General features: G+C 40.8%; 1 protein-coding gene across 1 annotated transcript in view; it reads right to left on the bottom strand.

Annotated features, from left to right (window-relative positions):
• LOC114477139 (uncharacterized) overlaps positions 1-17,933 on the bottom strand; it is a 39,602-nt gene that overhangs the window by 5,299 nt on the left and 16,370 nt on the right. The gene's annotated exons all lie outside the window — the stretch shown is intronic.

Genomic DNA, 17,933 nt, shown 5'->3' with positions numbered 1-17,933 from the left:
GGAGGTATGATGGTGGAGGTATGATGGTGGAGGTATAATAGTGGAGGTATAATGGTGGAGGTATGATGGTGGAGGTATAATAGTGGAGGTATGATGGTGGAGGTATAATAGTGGAGGTATAATGGAGGTATAATGGTGGAGGTATGATGGAGGTATGATGGTGGAGGTATAATGGTGGAGGTATGATGGTGGAGGTATAATGGAGGTATAATAGTGGAGGTATAATGGTGGAGGTATGATGGTGGAGGTATGATGGTGGAGGTATAATGGAGGTATAATAGTGGAGGTATGATGGAGGTATAATGGTGGAGGTATGATGGTGGAGGTATAATGGTGGAGGTATGATGGAGGTATAATGGTGGAGGTATAATGGTGGAGGTATAATGGTGGAGGTATGATGGTGGAGGTATAATGGTGGAGGTATGATGGTGGAGGTATGATGGTGGAGGTATAATGGTGGAGGTATAATGGTGGAGGTATGATGGTGGAGGTATAATGGTGGAGGTATGATGGTAGAGGTATGATGGTGGAGGTATGATGGTGGAGGTATAATGGTGGAGGTATAATGGTGGAGGTATGATAATGGAGGTATGATAATGGAGGTATGATAATGGAGGTATGATGGTGGAGGTATAATGGTGGAGGTATGATGGTGGAGGTATGATGGTGGAGGTATGATGGTGGAGGTATGATGGTGGAGGTATAATGGTGGAGGTATAATGGTGGAGGTATGATAATGGAGGTATGATAATGGAGGTGTGATGGTGGAGGTATAATGGTGGAGGTATAATGGTGGAGGTATGATGGTGGAGGTATGATGGTGGAGGTATGATGGTGGAGGTATGATGGTGGAGGTATGATGGTGGAGGTATAATGGTGGAGGTATGATGGTGGAGGTATGATGGTGGAGGTATGATGGTGGAGGTATGATGGTGGAGGTATAATGGTGGAGGTATGATGGTGGAGGTATAATGGTGGAGGTATAATGGTGGAGGTATGATAATGGAGGTATGATAATGGAGGTATGATAATGGAGGTATGATGGTGGAGGTATAATGGTGGAGGTATGATGGTGGAGGTATAATGGTGGAGGTATAATGGTGGAGGTATAATGGTGGAGGTATAATGGTGGAGGTATAATGGTGGAGGTATGATGGTGGAGGTATAATGGTGGAGGTATAATGGTGGAGGTATGATGGTGGAGATATGATGGTGGAGGTATGATGGTGGAGGTATAATGGTGGAGGTATAATGGTGGAGGTATAATGGTGGAGGTATGATGATGGAGGTATAATGGTGGAGGTATAATGGTGGAGGTATGATGGTGGAGGCATGATGGTGGAGGTATAATGGTGGAGGTATAATCAATCAATCAATCAATCAATCTTTATTTGTATAGCGCCAAATCATAACCAATGGTATCTCAAGACACTTTACAGTAGAGCAGTCTTAAGGACGGACTCTTCATTTTATGGATACACACATATGCATATATACGTATATACACATACATATGTATCCCACACCCAACATGAATTCATCATGGCGGCAAGGAAAACCTTCTGTTAAGCAGCAGGAACCTTGTGTGGATCCCATTCCTATGATGAACAGCCATCCACGTTATGCTGTGTTGGGTGTGTGCAGAGGAGAGGGTGGAGACAGAGTTGTTGAGACTCTGTAACTCCACACTGAGGATCCCACGGACCTGCAAGACAAAAGCCAGAAGGAGAACAGGAGCAAACACACAAGGGAAGAAGCAGACATAGAAGGAGTGTTTGAAAGAGGAATGGGACCCTTTCCGGTCCCTCTCTAACCTAAATGACCTCTCTCTTAACGCCCTCTCCAACCTCTCTCCAACCGAGCATGCCAGACCCCCCCCCCCCCCCCCCCCCAAGCTTTATCAAAGAGGAATGTTTTGAGCCTAACCTTAAAGGTAGAGAGGGTGTCTGCCCCCCGAACCGTGGTTGGTAGAAGGTTCCAGAGAAGTGGGGCCTGATAACTGAAAGCTCTTCCTCCTATACTACTTTTAGAGACAAATGGAACAACGAGTAGTCCAGCATTTTGAGAGCGTAGTGTTCTGGGGGGATTGTATGGCACTACAAGCTCCTTGAGATAGACTGGTGCCTGTCCATTTAGGGCTTTATAAGTGAGAAGAAGAATCTTGAATTCTATTCTATATTTTATGGGAAGCCAATGCAGAGAGGCTAATACAGGAGTAATGTGATCTCTTCTCCTAGTTTTAGTCAGTACACGTGCTGCAGCATTTTGAACCAGCTGAAGTGTCTTAAGCGACTTGCTCGGGCAGCCTGCTAAAAGAGAATTACAATAATCCAGTCTAGAGGTAACAAAAGCATGGACTAGTTTTTCGGCGTCGCCCTGAGACAGGATAGATCTGATTTTAGCAATGTTACGGAGATGAAAGAAGGCAGTTCTTGAAGTTTGTTTTATGTGAGAGTTGAAGGATAAGTCCTGATCAAATAGAACCCCAAGGTTTCTAACAGTTGTGCTTTGTGCCAGAGTAATGCCATCTAGGGCAGTTAGGCTAGCATAGGTTTCTCTAAGGTGTCGCGGGCCCAGTACAATGACCTCAGTCTTGTCTGAGTTGAGAAGAAGAAAATTTTGGTCCATCCAGGCCCTAATGTCCTTTAGACAGGCCTCAAGTTTAGATAGCTGATTTGTCTCACCTGGCTTCATTGATACATACAGTTGGGTATCATCAGCATAGCAGTGAAAGTTAACAGAGTATTTTCTCATAACATTACCAAGGGGGATCATATAGATACAGAAGAGGATTGGACCTAGCACAGAGCCCTGAGGAACCCCGTAGCTTACTTTAGTGTACACAGAAGACTTATTATTCACGTGTACAAACTGGTACCTATCAGATAGGTAGGACTTAAACCAGTTTAGGGCAGTCCCTGTGATTCCAAGTAATTTCTCTAATCTCTCTAGTAGAATATAGTGATCTATAGTGTCAAAAGCTGCACTAAGATCTAATAAAACCAGCACTGAGAGTCGTCCTTCATCTGAAGCCCAGAGTAGATCATTAGTTACTTTAACTAAAGCAGTCTCTGTGCTGTGTTGAGCTCTAAAACCTGACTGGAAGTCCTCGAACAGGCTGTTGTTTTGAAGGAAGTCACAGAGCTGAGCTGCCACAACTTTCTCAAGAATCTTTGAAATAAAAGGAAGATTAGATATAGGCCTGTAGTTTGCTAAAGTGCTGGAATCAAGAGTAGGTTTTTTGAGAAGGGGTTTGATTACAGCTACTTTAAAGGACTGTGGCACGTAGCCTATTGATAGGGATATATTTATTGTCTCCAACAAAGATAGGCAGACCAGGGGAACAACTTCTTTAAACAGCTTAGTTGGGATCGGATCTGAAAGGCAGGTCGATGGTTTGGAGGATGAAATAATAGAGTTAAGTTCCTGAAGTCCTATATGTGTGAAACAGTTTAGGTTAGGCCTATTTACATTTAATGGTACAGCAGGCCCAGGTGAAGGCAGGGAGTGGCTAATTTTATCTCTAATCTTATGAATTTTATGGTTAAAAAATGTCATAAAGTCCTCACAGCTGAGGGCTAGAGGAATCATGGGCTCAATAGAGCTCTGACTTTGTGTTAGCCTGGCTACAGTGCTGAAAAGGTACCTCGGATTATTTTTATTTTCTTCAATTAGTGAGGAGTAGTATGTAGATGGACTATGTCGTAAGGCTGTCATGTATTTACTATGGCTTTCTTGCCAGAGTATTCGTGACTCCTCTGTTTTATTGGAGCGCCACATTCTCTCTAATTTACGGGTTGTTTGTTTGAGTGTTGAGAGTTTCAGGGTAGACTTTTAGTTCATTAATATCAAGGCCATATGTTAGAACAAGATCAAGAGTATGATTTAAACGATGAGTAGCTTCATTAATAGTTTGAAAAAAGCCAACTGAGTCTATTAGGGACATAAAGGCTGAGCTCAGGCTATCACTATCTTTGTCCACATGGATATTAAAATCTCCTACTATCAGTATTTTATCAGAACTGAGGACTAAGTTTGATAGAAACTCAGAGAATTCTGATAGAAATTCAGAATAATGGCCTGGAGGACGGTAAATTATCGCAAATAAGACTGGCTGGCAGGTTTTTGAGATAAATTTAGAACCAGGCTTTCAAAGGAAGTGTAACTGGCCTTTGGTTTAGGATAGATTAGGAGAGAGGAATGATAAATAGCTGCTACACCACCTCCACGGCCTATGTCTCTTGGCATATGAGTATTTAAATGACTGGGAGGAGTGGCTTCATTTAAACTAACATATTCATCTTGATACAGCCATGTTTCAGTTAAACAGAATAAATCAAAGTTATTTTCTGAGATAAGGTCATTTACTAGTAGAGATTTGGATCTCAGTGATCTAATATTTAATAGAGCACATCTAATGCTTTTATGTTTTGGTGTTTCTAGATTTGAGATTTTAATTTTTTTCAGATTTTTATAATTGATAGCTCTTTTATTTGATTTTATGTTAAAATCATTGTGAAATATGGGTCGGGGGACTGACACCGTCTCCATAAAATAATATTCATCACCATCACAACAGTTGTCATGGCGATGAACACAGCTATCTTAATAGCAATGGGAGGGAAACTGTCCTAAGGCAAGCGCAGAGGGGCGTGGAGGACTCCGCCTCTGTAACATGGTCTCATTCATGAGATGTCATAACAGTGACTGTACCATGTTTTCTGATAGTAGAGATGCTCCCTCCAAAGTAGGATGGATTCCATCTCTTCCTATCAGGTTCGGTTTTCCCCAGAAGGATCTCCAATTATCAATGAAGCCCACCTCGTTTTCTGGACACCACCTCGATAGCCAGCGGTTAAATGATGACATGCGGCTATACATGTCATCACTGGTCAGATTTGGTAAGGGACCAGAGAAAATTACGGAGTCCGACATTGTTTTAGCATAAGCACAAACTGATTCAATGTTCACTTTGGTTGCTTCCGACTGACGACGTCGGGAGTCATTAGTGCCGACATGGAGGACTATCCTATCAAACTTACGGTTACTCTTTGCCAGCAACTTAAATTTGATTCTATGTCGCCCGCTCTGGCCCCTGGGATGCACCTCACAATGCCCGCTGACTTCGCTAGCTTCACGTTTCTCACTATGGAGTCGCCAATTATCAGAGTTTGTTCCCCGGTGAGTGTGTTGTCCTCACAGAGGGGGAGAACCTGTTTGAGACGTGAACATGGTGGTGTCCCGAGCGGCTTTTTGACCTTCGACTATGCTTACCACGGACAGTAACCCACTCATTGCTGGCCGGGGGGGGGGGCTAAGCTAGAGCTAGCACGGTCCGCACCGGCTAGGTCCTGCTTGCTAGCTTCGGTTTTGGTATCAGGGGTGCGGAACCGCTTCTCCAGATTGTTGATCCTCGCCTCCATATCTAACAGTACGCTACACTTTATGCAACTACCATTGTCTCTAAAGGAGGACGAGGAGTAACTAAACATCTGACACACCGGGCAGGAGAGCGGAGGGGAGGAGAGAGAAGCCATAGGTGCTAAATTTAAGCTAAGCTAAGCTAAGGACAAAAGGAAGTTTAAAGGAGATTGCACTGCCTATAAGAGGCGAGATTGCTTTTTACTTAACCTTCGTACGTTTAACTGTACGGTAAAAAATTAAAACAAGTGTTTTCAAGGCTAAAATATCAATGACAACAAGTTTGATTAGAGTTAGCAGAACACAGTAGTAGAGCGCTGCAAGCAGCGGTAGAGCGTAAACAGGAAATGATCGATACGTCACCACGTCACGTCACACCCACCATGGTCACCCATAATGGTGGAGGTATAATGGTGGAGGTATAATGGTGGAGGTATGATGGTGGAGGTATGATGGTGGAGGTATAATGGTGGAGGTATGATGGTGGAGGTATGATGGTGGAGGTATGATGGTGGAGGTATAATGGTGGAGGTATGATGGTGGAGGTATGATGGTGGAGGTGGCGACAGAAAATAATAATAAAAAAAAAAAAACAATTAAAAAAAATGGGGCAAACAGTGACACTCTGTATGTCCGGGAGGAGCAGGAAGTTGCGTGTGTGCAGACTGACGGGGGAGAGACTTGGAGGAAAACCAAAATACAGTAAGAAATCCATTAAACTCTGACCCAGATAGATAAATAATAATAATTTTATCATCAAAAGCCCTGTCAGTGTTTTTTTGCTTTGTTTTATATAAGGAAACAATGTTCAGATGTTAGAGTTGTCACTAAAGCAAATATAGAACTTTATTTTTCTCTTTTTAATAGTAAACATGAGAAATTACGTTACAGAACGTTCCTCGACAGCAAGACAGAGTATGCACGGCAATGTAAGAAAAAATAAAAAAAGTGAATAGTACATTATAACAAAATAAAATAAGGAAAAAACATGTTGTATCCCAGAAAACCGAACAAAGCTGACATGATACAAATACACAAATCGATTGATGGCAAATCAAAACATTACAGAAAAGTGTAGACCCCTCAGTTACCCAGGTATCTCTCTATGGGTAACCATCTCCTCATGAAGACCTCATACTTCAACTGCAGCTTTGCTGTTAAAGCCTCCATTCTATACACCTCTCTCACTCTTTGCTTCCATTGTACAACGGTTGGTGGCTGTGGATTCCTCCACTTTATTGTTACCATTTTCCTAGCAGTCATCAGGAGCACATGTAGCAGGTACCTTTGATCTTTTGTATACGTGTCTTTGGGAGTCAAATCAAGAAGAAACTGGCTCGGCGTGTATAATAAATCAACTCCCAGAACCTTATCTATCTCCATTTTTACACCTCTCCAGAAAGGAACCAAGATTGGGCAGTCCCAGAATATATGAGAATGGTCACCAACCATTCCACATCCTCTCCAACATTTTCTTGCATCTGGGTGGTCAACAAATTTAGAAACCACCAAAGGTGTGTTAAAGAACCTTATCTTTGTCTTCCAATCAAACTCCTTCCACATGTTACTATTAATTCCTTTATTGCAACCATTACAAATTGTTTCCCACTCTCCATCTATTATAATATTCAACTCCAGCTCCCATTTATTTTTAATATAGTTAGTATAATCTGATGTGTCCAGTAGCAGGTTTCTGTATAAATGGGAAAAATGTTTTTTGTTGGGTAGATGATGTTTTATTATATTAATCAGGTAAGTTTCAACATTTGATGGGGTAGTTTTAATTGTATTCCAATTTTTATGGTTTGTGATATAGTGTCTAATCTGAAAGTAACGAAACATATCACTTTGAGGTAGAGAGAACTTGTCTTGAAGATATGAGAATGGCTGTAGAACGTCATCACAGAACGGCTGATCAATAACCTTTAGGCCTCTGCCTTCCCATCTCTTAAAGGTTGTGTCCACTGTGGGGGGGGAATCTGGATTTCCGATAATCCGTATTGCCCGTGAAAGACCGGCTGTCCCTTTAATTCCCTTCTGGACCGTTGACCACATTTTTAAAGTGTGTTTTATCCATATATTTTTTATTTCCAGTTTCTTCTGTGACTGCTTATCCAGAAACACTAGGGTGGACAGTGGTGTAGCTGGCAGTGAGTTTTGCTCAATGTTCACCCATCCTGACTCCACGTCATTATTAACCCAGGCTACCACCGCTGTTAGCTGTGCTGCCCAAAAGTAGTATTTCATACTGGGAAGGCCAAGTCCACCCCTCCTCTTTTCAAGGGTAAGCGTTTTAAGTCTCACTCTTGGTCTCTTATTTTGCCATATGAACCTAGATATGAGTCTGTCCAGCATTGTAAAAGCTGATGTTGGGACCAAAACTGGGAGAGACTGGAACAGGAACAAAAGTCTGGGAAGTAGGTTCATTTTAATTGCTTCCACTCTACCCAGAAGAGATAACGGGAGTCACTAAAGCAAATAAATAAATAAATAAATAATAATAATTTTAAAGTCACTGAGAGGATTTTTGAGAAAAAGGCTGTTTTCTCAGCTTTTTGCTCTGACACTGAAGATTTGTGTAAAACATTCTCTATTCAACAGCTGATCACAATCTGTTTTCAGATAGTGCAAAATATTCTATGGGTCTTTAAAAATCAGTCAAAATGCTCAAAAACAGCTGGCACTGAATGAGTTAATGATTAATGACCAGTGTTACTGCCCCAACATCACTTTTGACAGTAACTAGTACTGTAACGCAATATATTTCTAAATAAATAACGCCGTTACCGTTACAATATGGTGTGTTTGTCTGTTACTTTGCTAGCAGCAGTGTACTTCCTGTTTACAGTGGCGCTACATATTTTTGCGGGATGCCGTGCCAAACACGGTAAAACAGAAGAAGAAGAAGCATTGTCAGCGTGTTTCTGTTTACATCACGTGCACCAATCATGGCGAGTCGATGCGAGAGCAGGACGAGCTTCTCAGAGTAGAAATACACGTGTTATTTTTGTCTCCAAAAGAAGCATCAGTGAAGCTAAGCTAACGCTGGATTTTAACGGACTGTGACTGTTATCCAGGGACAGATCAGCCAAACTATTGTACGGTTTGTTGTTGTACATATGCAGCCTGTCGCTACTGCTGAGTCACTGCTAACAGCAGCTCATTAGCCTGATATGTTTAGCATTGTGTACCTGAGAAAAATGCTGTGAATTAGTTTTTCCACATTTATTTTTATAAGCATTTTTAACAGCAGAATGTACACCTGGAATATGCACAGCTAACTTTACATTACTGTGCTAAGGCTGAAAAATTACTGTTTTAATTTTGGAGCAGCTGTTTTGTGTTTTATATGCACATCATTTATGGTTGTTTTATAGCAGTTGATCAACTGTGGATTATTATATTATTACAGCACTAATATGAAGCAGTATGGACACAAATGACCCAAAATAAATACTACATTCTTTAATTCTAAGTAACTCAAAAGTTACTTTTTCCAGTAATGTATTACTTTTTGGTGTAAGTAATCAAAATAGTAACCGAGTTACTTTGTTAATGAAGTAACTAGTAATGGTAACTAGTTACTTTTTTTCAGTAACTAGCACAACACTGAATTTATGACAAATAAAATCATGATATAACAATTTATTAACCTACAGGTAAAATAAATCACGTTGTACAATGACTCAGCACATTCCTACAACATCTACAGATCATCAACTTTCCTCCACCTGTGACTAACCTTAAGTTTTAAATCCCTGGTAAGAAACTAAACCAACAAAAACACTATTTCTGGAAGAAAATACAGATTTTAATTGTGTGGGAACAGATTCATTTAACCACCAATGTACAGGTTAAATATGTATGTTTTATGTGTGGCAAGAAATGAGTAATTAGAATGTGTTGATCACATGATCATGTGTTATCATATTCATGTTACTTTTTATAGACTAAATTTATAGAATAAATGTAATCTGTTGTTATGATTTAATGTTATTTTAAAAAAAATGTTACATCTTTTAAAATGATATAAAATAAATGACCTGTTATTTCAGCCACTGATTGTTGCAGAAAAACTTAATATTGTCACTAAAACATTAAAACATTTAGCAAATATATCTTGAGTCATTGTCAATCTTTACTTCATATAAAACTACAGTACGTTAGTTAAGTCAACTATTCATCAGTATGTATGTCTATGAGTAAATAAGTGAAAACATTGTTGATGATGATCAGCGCTGATTATTTCTGATTCCTGCATTCAGAAATAATCAGCGCCCATCATCATCATCATCAATGTTTCACTTGTTATTTACTCTGTAGTGGATCAATATATACACAGTGTTTTAATAGTTTCATCAGTCTAACGTCTGTCAGAGTTTCATTTAAACTCTTTAAACTCTCCAAACCTGTGGTGAGGGCTTTAAAAAAGTGGAGAAATGATGCTATGGAGGAGCTACCCTTGTGTATGGAAACCACAGATTGGGACATGTTCAAAGCTGCCTCAGATAACCTGGACGTGTGTGCGGACACTTTTGTGAGGACAGTATTATTCCAACATGCACCAGGGCGTATTATAACAATGATAAACCTTGGTTTACATCCAAACTCAGCCTGCTAAGACAGCACAAGGAGTCTACAATTAAAAAAAGAGACAGCGACAATTACAAAATAGCAAAGTATGGATTTAAGAAGGAAATGGCTAGGGCTAAATCCATGCACAAAAAACGTCTCCAAGAGCAGTTTTCTGCCAATAACCTTGCTGCTGTCTGGAGTGGTCTTAAGCTAATCACAGGCTCCAAGCCCAAAACCCCCAACGACGACCGCCGTTTTAGGGTGTACTCATACTACCAGCTCAGGCCGTTCCAAGCTCACAGCAGGAATCCCCCCCTCCCTATCCCTCCTCTGGTACGGTAGAACAGACGTGATCACCAGCTCAACTCGGTTCCCACAGACAAACACGTCATCACGTTAATTTATGACACACGTATGGCATTACATCACCATTAAGAAACTCTGGGTTTGTTGTTGACAGTACATGCTGTTAATTTCATATTTTATGTTGCGTAGTGTAACTATACGTCAACATTTACCCAGACACGTGCTCTTCTCACGGCTGGATTATACAAACGGACTGGGTTTCCCAGGGCCCCTGAACACAACACGTTAATTTAAATGACCGTAACTCTGCTCATATTTGCTTTATCGGAGAAATTCCACCAGTTTATGAAAGATAAGAAGTTGCTCTTTACAGCCACTGTCAGTAAATTGTGGTAATTTTAAACACACGTAACAGAAACATTAAAGATGCTGCTTTGTTTTGACGAAATCGACACGAGGAACATAGAGAGAACCAAGTTAGTGAGAAAGAAAGAGAGAGATTAAAACAAACCAAATAACAGTGATTTATTAAAAATAAAAACTTTCTGATGAGAAAAACCACCATGAATGGTTGATCAAAGGATTTAAAAACAAAGGTGGAAACTGAGCCTATAAAGGTAAGATCAGTTTAATTTATGGATCAATAAATGTCGTTCTGCTTTTGTGGAGCTAGTTTTTGTGTATATTAATATAAGTGTAAATAGATGCTTTTAATGTAAACAGAAAAACAAAGGGAGAAATAGTTTATTTAAATTATGAAATTAGTGAATTGTTAAAGTGCTGAGGTGCAGCTGAGGGTCTTCTTCTGCAGAGACGTGATGATGAGGAGTTTGAGTAAAACCCGGAATTCCGAGGATATAAATATACATACTGTATAAACACATATTACTGATATATTAACACATATAAACCAAAAAATATGGAAACAGGACATTTTACTGCTGCTAATGTATAACATATTAGTGGTATTATGAGAACAGGACACATGTAGATTTCTGAGTAATTCATTATAGTTGTGTAGGACGAACAGGAACTACACATACTGATAATTGATATTAACACATACATTAACACAACACGACCTAAGAAAAGAACTACAATTAGATTTAAAAAAAAGTCTTGTTCCAGGTTCTGCGGTCATAATATTCCCATCTTTGTCACATTTTGCAAAAGGTTGCACTTTATTTCTGGCTTATTGATTTTTGTTTAGCAAATTATCAGCTTTTCTTTCAGACATTTCATTTATTTGGGCTTGTATTTGTGATGTTCTGTTTTTGGTTACATTTGGATAAATGAATTAATACACTACACTTTGTGTAGTTTGTAAGTATGTGTTCCAAAACACTGAAACACCATATAGATATACCCACTGTATATATATATGTATACACATTATTTATACATGAGCAGCAGTACAATGTCCCATTTCCATATTTTTTGGTTTATATGGGTTAATATACCAATAATATATGTTTATATGATATATATATATATATATATATATATATATCAGGTAACTCTGACCTTTTCATCTGCTAACGAGCACTTCTGATACCGCTATCATTACGGAATGCGGATGTTTATGTGCCGTAAAGCATCGTGTGGTACCAATGTCATCACATTTTGCGCGTGGGTAGAGTCGAGTTGTGTGTGTGCATGCGCGTCCCACCGTGCCAATCTGGTACGCTGTTTGGACCACCTCTTCCAGCAGGACCATCGGACCGTTACCCCCCCGTGGTGCAGTTCACACCTACGCAGACCAGACAATGGCCCCCATGGTTTCACACATGCACAGAGCTGGTTAGGAACGGCCCTGGTTGCCAGTGTGAGTACACACTCAGACACCTTCTTCAGCCATTTCGATACAGTCAGACATTCTACTGTGCCCCACTCTGTGAACAATCAAGCAGTCTGCAGGCTGTTCAAAGGGCCAGTGGTCCAGATGGTGTCTCACTCTCCACCCTGAGACACGATGCTATTGAGCTGGTTCCAGTCTTCACGGAAATATTTAACATCTCACTGGAGTCATGCCATGTCCCAGCCTGTTTAAAACCCCTCACCATCGTCCCTGTCCCAAAGAAGACCCAGATCACTGGACTTCATGACTACAGACCTGTGGCTCTCACATCTGCAGATGACTGATTGATTGATTGATTATACTTTATTATTCCCAAAGGGGAATTTCAGTTTCAGTTCCATCCCGACTAAGAAACATGGAGGACAATAACATATCACATGGGGACAGGTAAGGGAGTACTGGGGAGCAGCCACTAGAGCAGCACTCCGTTTCTTAGATGAGAAATATGAAACGATGAGGAGGAAGAAGAGATAAAAAGGCAAAAACCAAACTAGGCCCTTGTAGAGAGGGGCAGAGTTTGTGATCATGAAAAAACTCTTCAGCAAACATTGGAACAAAAACACAACAAACAATTCAATACAACAGCATGTTAGCACAGGGGATGGGTCTTTAGGATGGGTAGTTCATAGGTCAGACAGTGTACGTAGCCTCTACCAGGGGTTGGTAACCGTTGGCATGCCATGACACAAACACTGGCACTACTCAGTGTTATGACAATCCCAGCTTTTCTCCTCTTCTTTGGTTTGATTGATTGATTTATTGAGTAACAGCTCCACCCATAATCCCCTCAGCGCTGTAGCTGTGTTTCTGCTACTGATCCATAGTGACAGGGTGGCGTGCTGACGTGGTGACGTATCACTCATTTCCTGTTTACGCTCTACCGCTGCTTGCAGCGCTCTACTACTGTGTTCTGCTAACTCTAATCAAACTTGTTGTCATTGATATTTTAGCCTTGAAAACACTTGTTTTAATTTTTTACCGTACAGTTAAACTTACGAAGGTTAAGTAAAAAGCAATCTCGCCTCTTATAGGCAGTGTAATCTCCTTTAAACTTCCTTTTGTCCTTAGCTTAGCTTAGCTTAAATTTAGCACCTATGGCTTCTCTCTCCTCCCCTCCGCTCTCCTGCCCGGTGTGTCAGATGTTTAGTTACTCCTCGTCCTCCTTTAGAGACAATGGTAGTTGCATAAAGTGTAGCGTACTGTTAGATATGGAGGCCAGGATCAACAATCTGGAGAAGCGGTTCCGCACCCCTGATACCAAAACCGAAGCTAGCAAGCAGGACCTAGCCGGTGCGGACCGTGCTAGCTCTAGCTTAGCTCCCCCCCGGCCAGCAATGACTGGGTTACTGTCCGTGGTAAGCATAGTCGAAGGTCAAAAAGCCGCTCGGGACACCACCATGTTCACGTCTCAAACAGGTTCTCCCCCTCTGTGAGGACAACACACTCACCGGGGAACAAACTCTGATAATTGGCGACTCCATAGTGAGAAACGTGAAGCTAGCGAAGTCAGCGGGCATTGTGAGGTGCATCCCAGGGGCCAGAGCGGGCGACATAGAATCAAATCTAAAGTTACTGGCAAAAAGTAACCGTAAGTTTGATAGGATAGTCCTCCATGTCGGCACTAATGACTCCCGACGTCGTCAGTCGGAAGCGACCAAAGTGAACATTGAATCGGTTTGTGCTTATGCTAAAACAATGTCGGACTCCGTAATTTTCTCTGGTCCCTTACCAAATCTGACCAGTGATGACATGTATAGCCTATAGCATGTCATCATTTAACCGCTGGCTATCGAGGTGGTGTCCAGAAAACGAGGTGGGCTTCATTGATAATTGGAGATCCTTCTGGGGAAAACCGAACCTGATAGGAAGAGATGGAATCCATCCTACTTTGGAGGGAGCATCTCTACTATCAGAAAACATGGCACAGTCACTGTTATGACATCTCATGAATGAGACCATGTTACAGAGGCGGAGTCCTCCACGCCCCTCTGCGCTTGCCTTAGGACAGTTTCCCTCCCATTGCTATCAGGATAGCTGTGTTCATCGCCATGACAACTGTTGTGATGGTGATGAATATTATTTTATGGAGACGGTGTCAGTCCCCCGACCCATATTTCACAATGATTTTAACATAAAATCAAATAAAAGAGCTATCAATTATAAAAATCTGAAAAAAATTAAAAAATCTCAAATCTAGAAACACCAAAACATAAAAGCATTAGATGTGCTCTATTAAATATTAGATCACTGAGATCCAAATCTCTACTAGTAAATGACCTTATCTCAGAAAATAACTTTGATTTATTCTGTTTAACTGAAACATGGCTGTATCAAGATGAATATGTTAGTTTAAATTAAGCCACTCCTCCCAGTCATTTAAATACTCATATGCCACGAGACATAGGCCGTGGAGGTGGTGTAGCAGCTATTTATCATTCCTCTCTCCTAATCTATCCTAAACCAAAGGCCAGTTACACTTCCTTTGAAAGCCTGGTTCTAAATTTATCTCATACTGAATCAAAAACCTGCCAGCCAGTCTTATTTGTGATAATTTACCGTCCTCCAGGCCCTTATTCTGAATTATTATCAGAATTCTCTGAGTTTATATCAAACTTAGTCCTCAGTTCTGATAAAATACTGATAGTAGGAGATTTTAATATCCATGTGGACAAAGATAGTGATAGCCTGAGGTCAGCCTTTATGTCCCTAATAGACTCAGTTGGCTTTTTTCAAACTATTAATGAAGCTACTCATCGTTTAAATCATACTCTTGATCTTGTTCTAACATATGGCCTTGATATTAATGAACTAAAAGTCTACCCTGAAAATCCTCTGCTATCAGATCACTTTTTAATATCTTTTAACATTATCCTAGAGGATCTCGCACTGTGCAATAAAATAGTTAGGAGTAGAAATCTGTCCAATAGTGCTGTGGCTAAATTTAAAGAGGCCATTCCTGCTGCCTTAAACTCAGTGCACCATCCAATAAATAACTATGATATTAATTATAACCCCTCTCAACTGGATCTGCTTGTCGATAGCTCTGCTAGTCTACTAAAATCCACCTTGGACTCAATTGCCCCATTGAGGGAAAAAACTATTAAACGTCAGAGGAAAGCTCCGTGGTTTAGCTTTGAAACTCACACACTCAAACAAACAACCCGTAAATTAGAGAGAATGTGGCGCTCCAATAAAACAGAGGAGTCACGAATACTCTGGCAAGAAAGCCATAGTAAATACATGACAGCCTTACGACATAGTCCATCTACATACTACTCCTCACTAATTGAAGAAAATAAAAATAATCCGAGGTACCTTTTCAGCACTGTAGCCAGGCTAACACAGTCAGAGCTCTATTGAGCCCATGATTCCTCTAGCCCTCAGCTGTGAGGACTTTATGACATTTTTTAACGATAAAATTCACAAGATTAGAGATAAAATTAGCCACTCCCTGCCTTCACCTGGGCCTGCTGTACCATTAAATGTAAATAGGCCTAACCTAAACTGTTTCACACATATAGGACTTCAGGAACTTAACTCTATTATTTCATCCTCCAAACCATCGACCTGCCTTTCAGATCCGATCCCAACTAAGCTGTTTAAAGAAGTTATTCCCCTGGTCTGCCCATCTTTGTTGGAGACAATAAATATATCCCTATCAATAGGCTACGTGCCACAGTCCTTTAAAGTAGCTGTAATCAAACCCCTTCTCAAAAAACCTACTCTTGATTCCAGCACTTTAGCAAACTACAGGCCTATATCTAATCTTCCTTTTATTTCAAAGATTCTTGAGAAAGTTGTGGCAGCTCAGCTCTGTGACTTCCTTCAAAACAACAGCCTGTTCGAGGACTTCCAGTCAGGTTTTAGAGCTCAACACAGCACAGAGACTGCTTTAGTTAAAGTAACTAATGATCTACTCTGGGCTTCAGATGAAGGACGACTCTCAGTGCTGGTTTTATTAGATCTTAGTGCAGCTTTTGACACTATAGATCACTATATTCTACTAGAGAGATTAGAGAAATTACTTGGAATCACAGGGACTGCCCTAAACTGGTTTAAGTCCTACCTATCTGATAGGTACCAGTTTGTACACGTGAATAATAAGTCTTCTGTGTACACTAAAGTAAGCTACGGGGTTCCTCAGGGCTCTGTGCTAGGTCCAATCCTCTTCTGTATCTATATGATCCCCCTTGGTAATGTTATGAGAAAATACTCTGTTAACTTCCACTGCTATGCTGATGATACCCAATTGTATGTATCAATGAAGCCAGGTGAGACAAATCAGCTATCTAAACTTGAGGCCTGTCTAAAGGACATTAGGGCCTGGATGGACCAAAATTTTCTTCTTCTTAACTCAGACAAGACTGAGGTCATTGTACTGGGCCCACGACACCTTAGAGAAACCTATGCTAGCCTAACTGCCCTAGATGGCATTACTCTGGCACGAAGCACAACTGTTAGAAACCTTGGGGTTCTATTTGATCAGGATTTATCCTTCAACTCTCACATAAAACAAACTTCAAGAACTACCTTCTTTCATCTCCGTAACATTGCTAAAATCAGATCTATCCTGTCTCAGGGCGACGCCGAAAAGCTAGTCCATGCTTTTGTTACCTCTAGACTAGATTATTGTAATTCTCTTTTAGTAGGCTGCCCGAGCAAGTCGCTTAAGACACTTCAGCTGGTTCAAAATGCTGCAGCACGTGTACTGACTAAAACTAGGAGAACAGATCACATTACTCCTGTATTAGCCTCTCTGCATTGGCTTCCCATAAAATATAGAATAGAATTCAAGATTCTTCTTCTCACTTATAAAGCCCTAAATGGACAGGCACCAGTCTATCTCAAGGAGCTTGTAGTGCCATACAATCCCCCCAGAACACTACGCTCTCAAAATGCTGGACTACTCGTTGTTCCATTTGTCTCTAAAAGTAGTATAGGAGGAAGAGCTTTCAGTTATCAGGCCCCACTTCTCTGGAACCATCTACCAACCACGGTTCGGGGGGGCAGACACCCTCTCTACCTTTAAGGTTAGGCTCAAAACATTCCTCTTTGGTAAAGCTTTTAGTTAGGAACCAGCTCATAGCTCATAGTTAAGATGCAATAGGCATAGACTGCCGGGGGGGGGGTCTGGCATGCTCGGTTGGAGAGAGGTTGGAGAGGGCGTTAAGAGAGAGGTCATTTAGGTTAGAGAGGGACCGGAGAGGGTCCCATTCCTCTCTCTAACACTCCCTCTATGTCTGCTTCTTCCCTTGTGTGTTTGCTCCTGTTCTCCTTCTGGCTTTTGTCTTGCAGGTCCGTGGGATCCTCAGTGTGGAGTTACAGAGTCTCAACAACTCTGTCTCCACCCTCTCCTCTGCACACACCCAACACAGCATAACGTGGATGGCTGTTCATCATAGGAATGGGATCCACACAAGGTTCCTGCTGCTTAACAGAAGGTTTTCCTTGCCGCCATGATGAATTCATGTTGGGTGTGGGATACATATGTATGTGTATATACGTATATATGCATATGTGTGTATCCATAAAATGAAGAGTCCGTCCTTAAGACTGTTCTACTGTAAAGTGTCTTGAGATACCATTGGTTATGATTTGGCGCTATACAAATAAAAGATTGATTGATTGATTGATATTAGTGATGTACTGCCTTTATATTTCTTTGTTTTAATCACTGTTTTTGCTACTGTTGTTTTAACTTGTAAAGTGTATGAGTTTTTTTTAAAAGTGCTTTTAAATAAAATGTATTAATATTACTATATGTAGTGATATG

Source organism: Gouania willdenowi, chromosome 15, assembly GCF_900634775.1.
Source record: "Gouania willdenowi chromosome 15, fGouWil2.1, whole genome shotgun sequence".
NCBI lineage: Eukaryota > Metazoa > Chordata > Actinopteri > Blenniiformes > Gobiesocidae > Gouania > Gouania willdenowi.
Note: the sequence above shows the minus strand (reverse complement) of the source record. Positions and strands in the feature narration are given on the sequence as shown.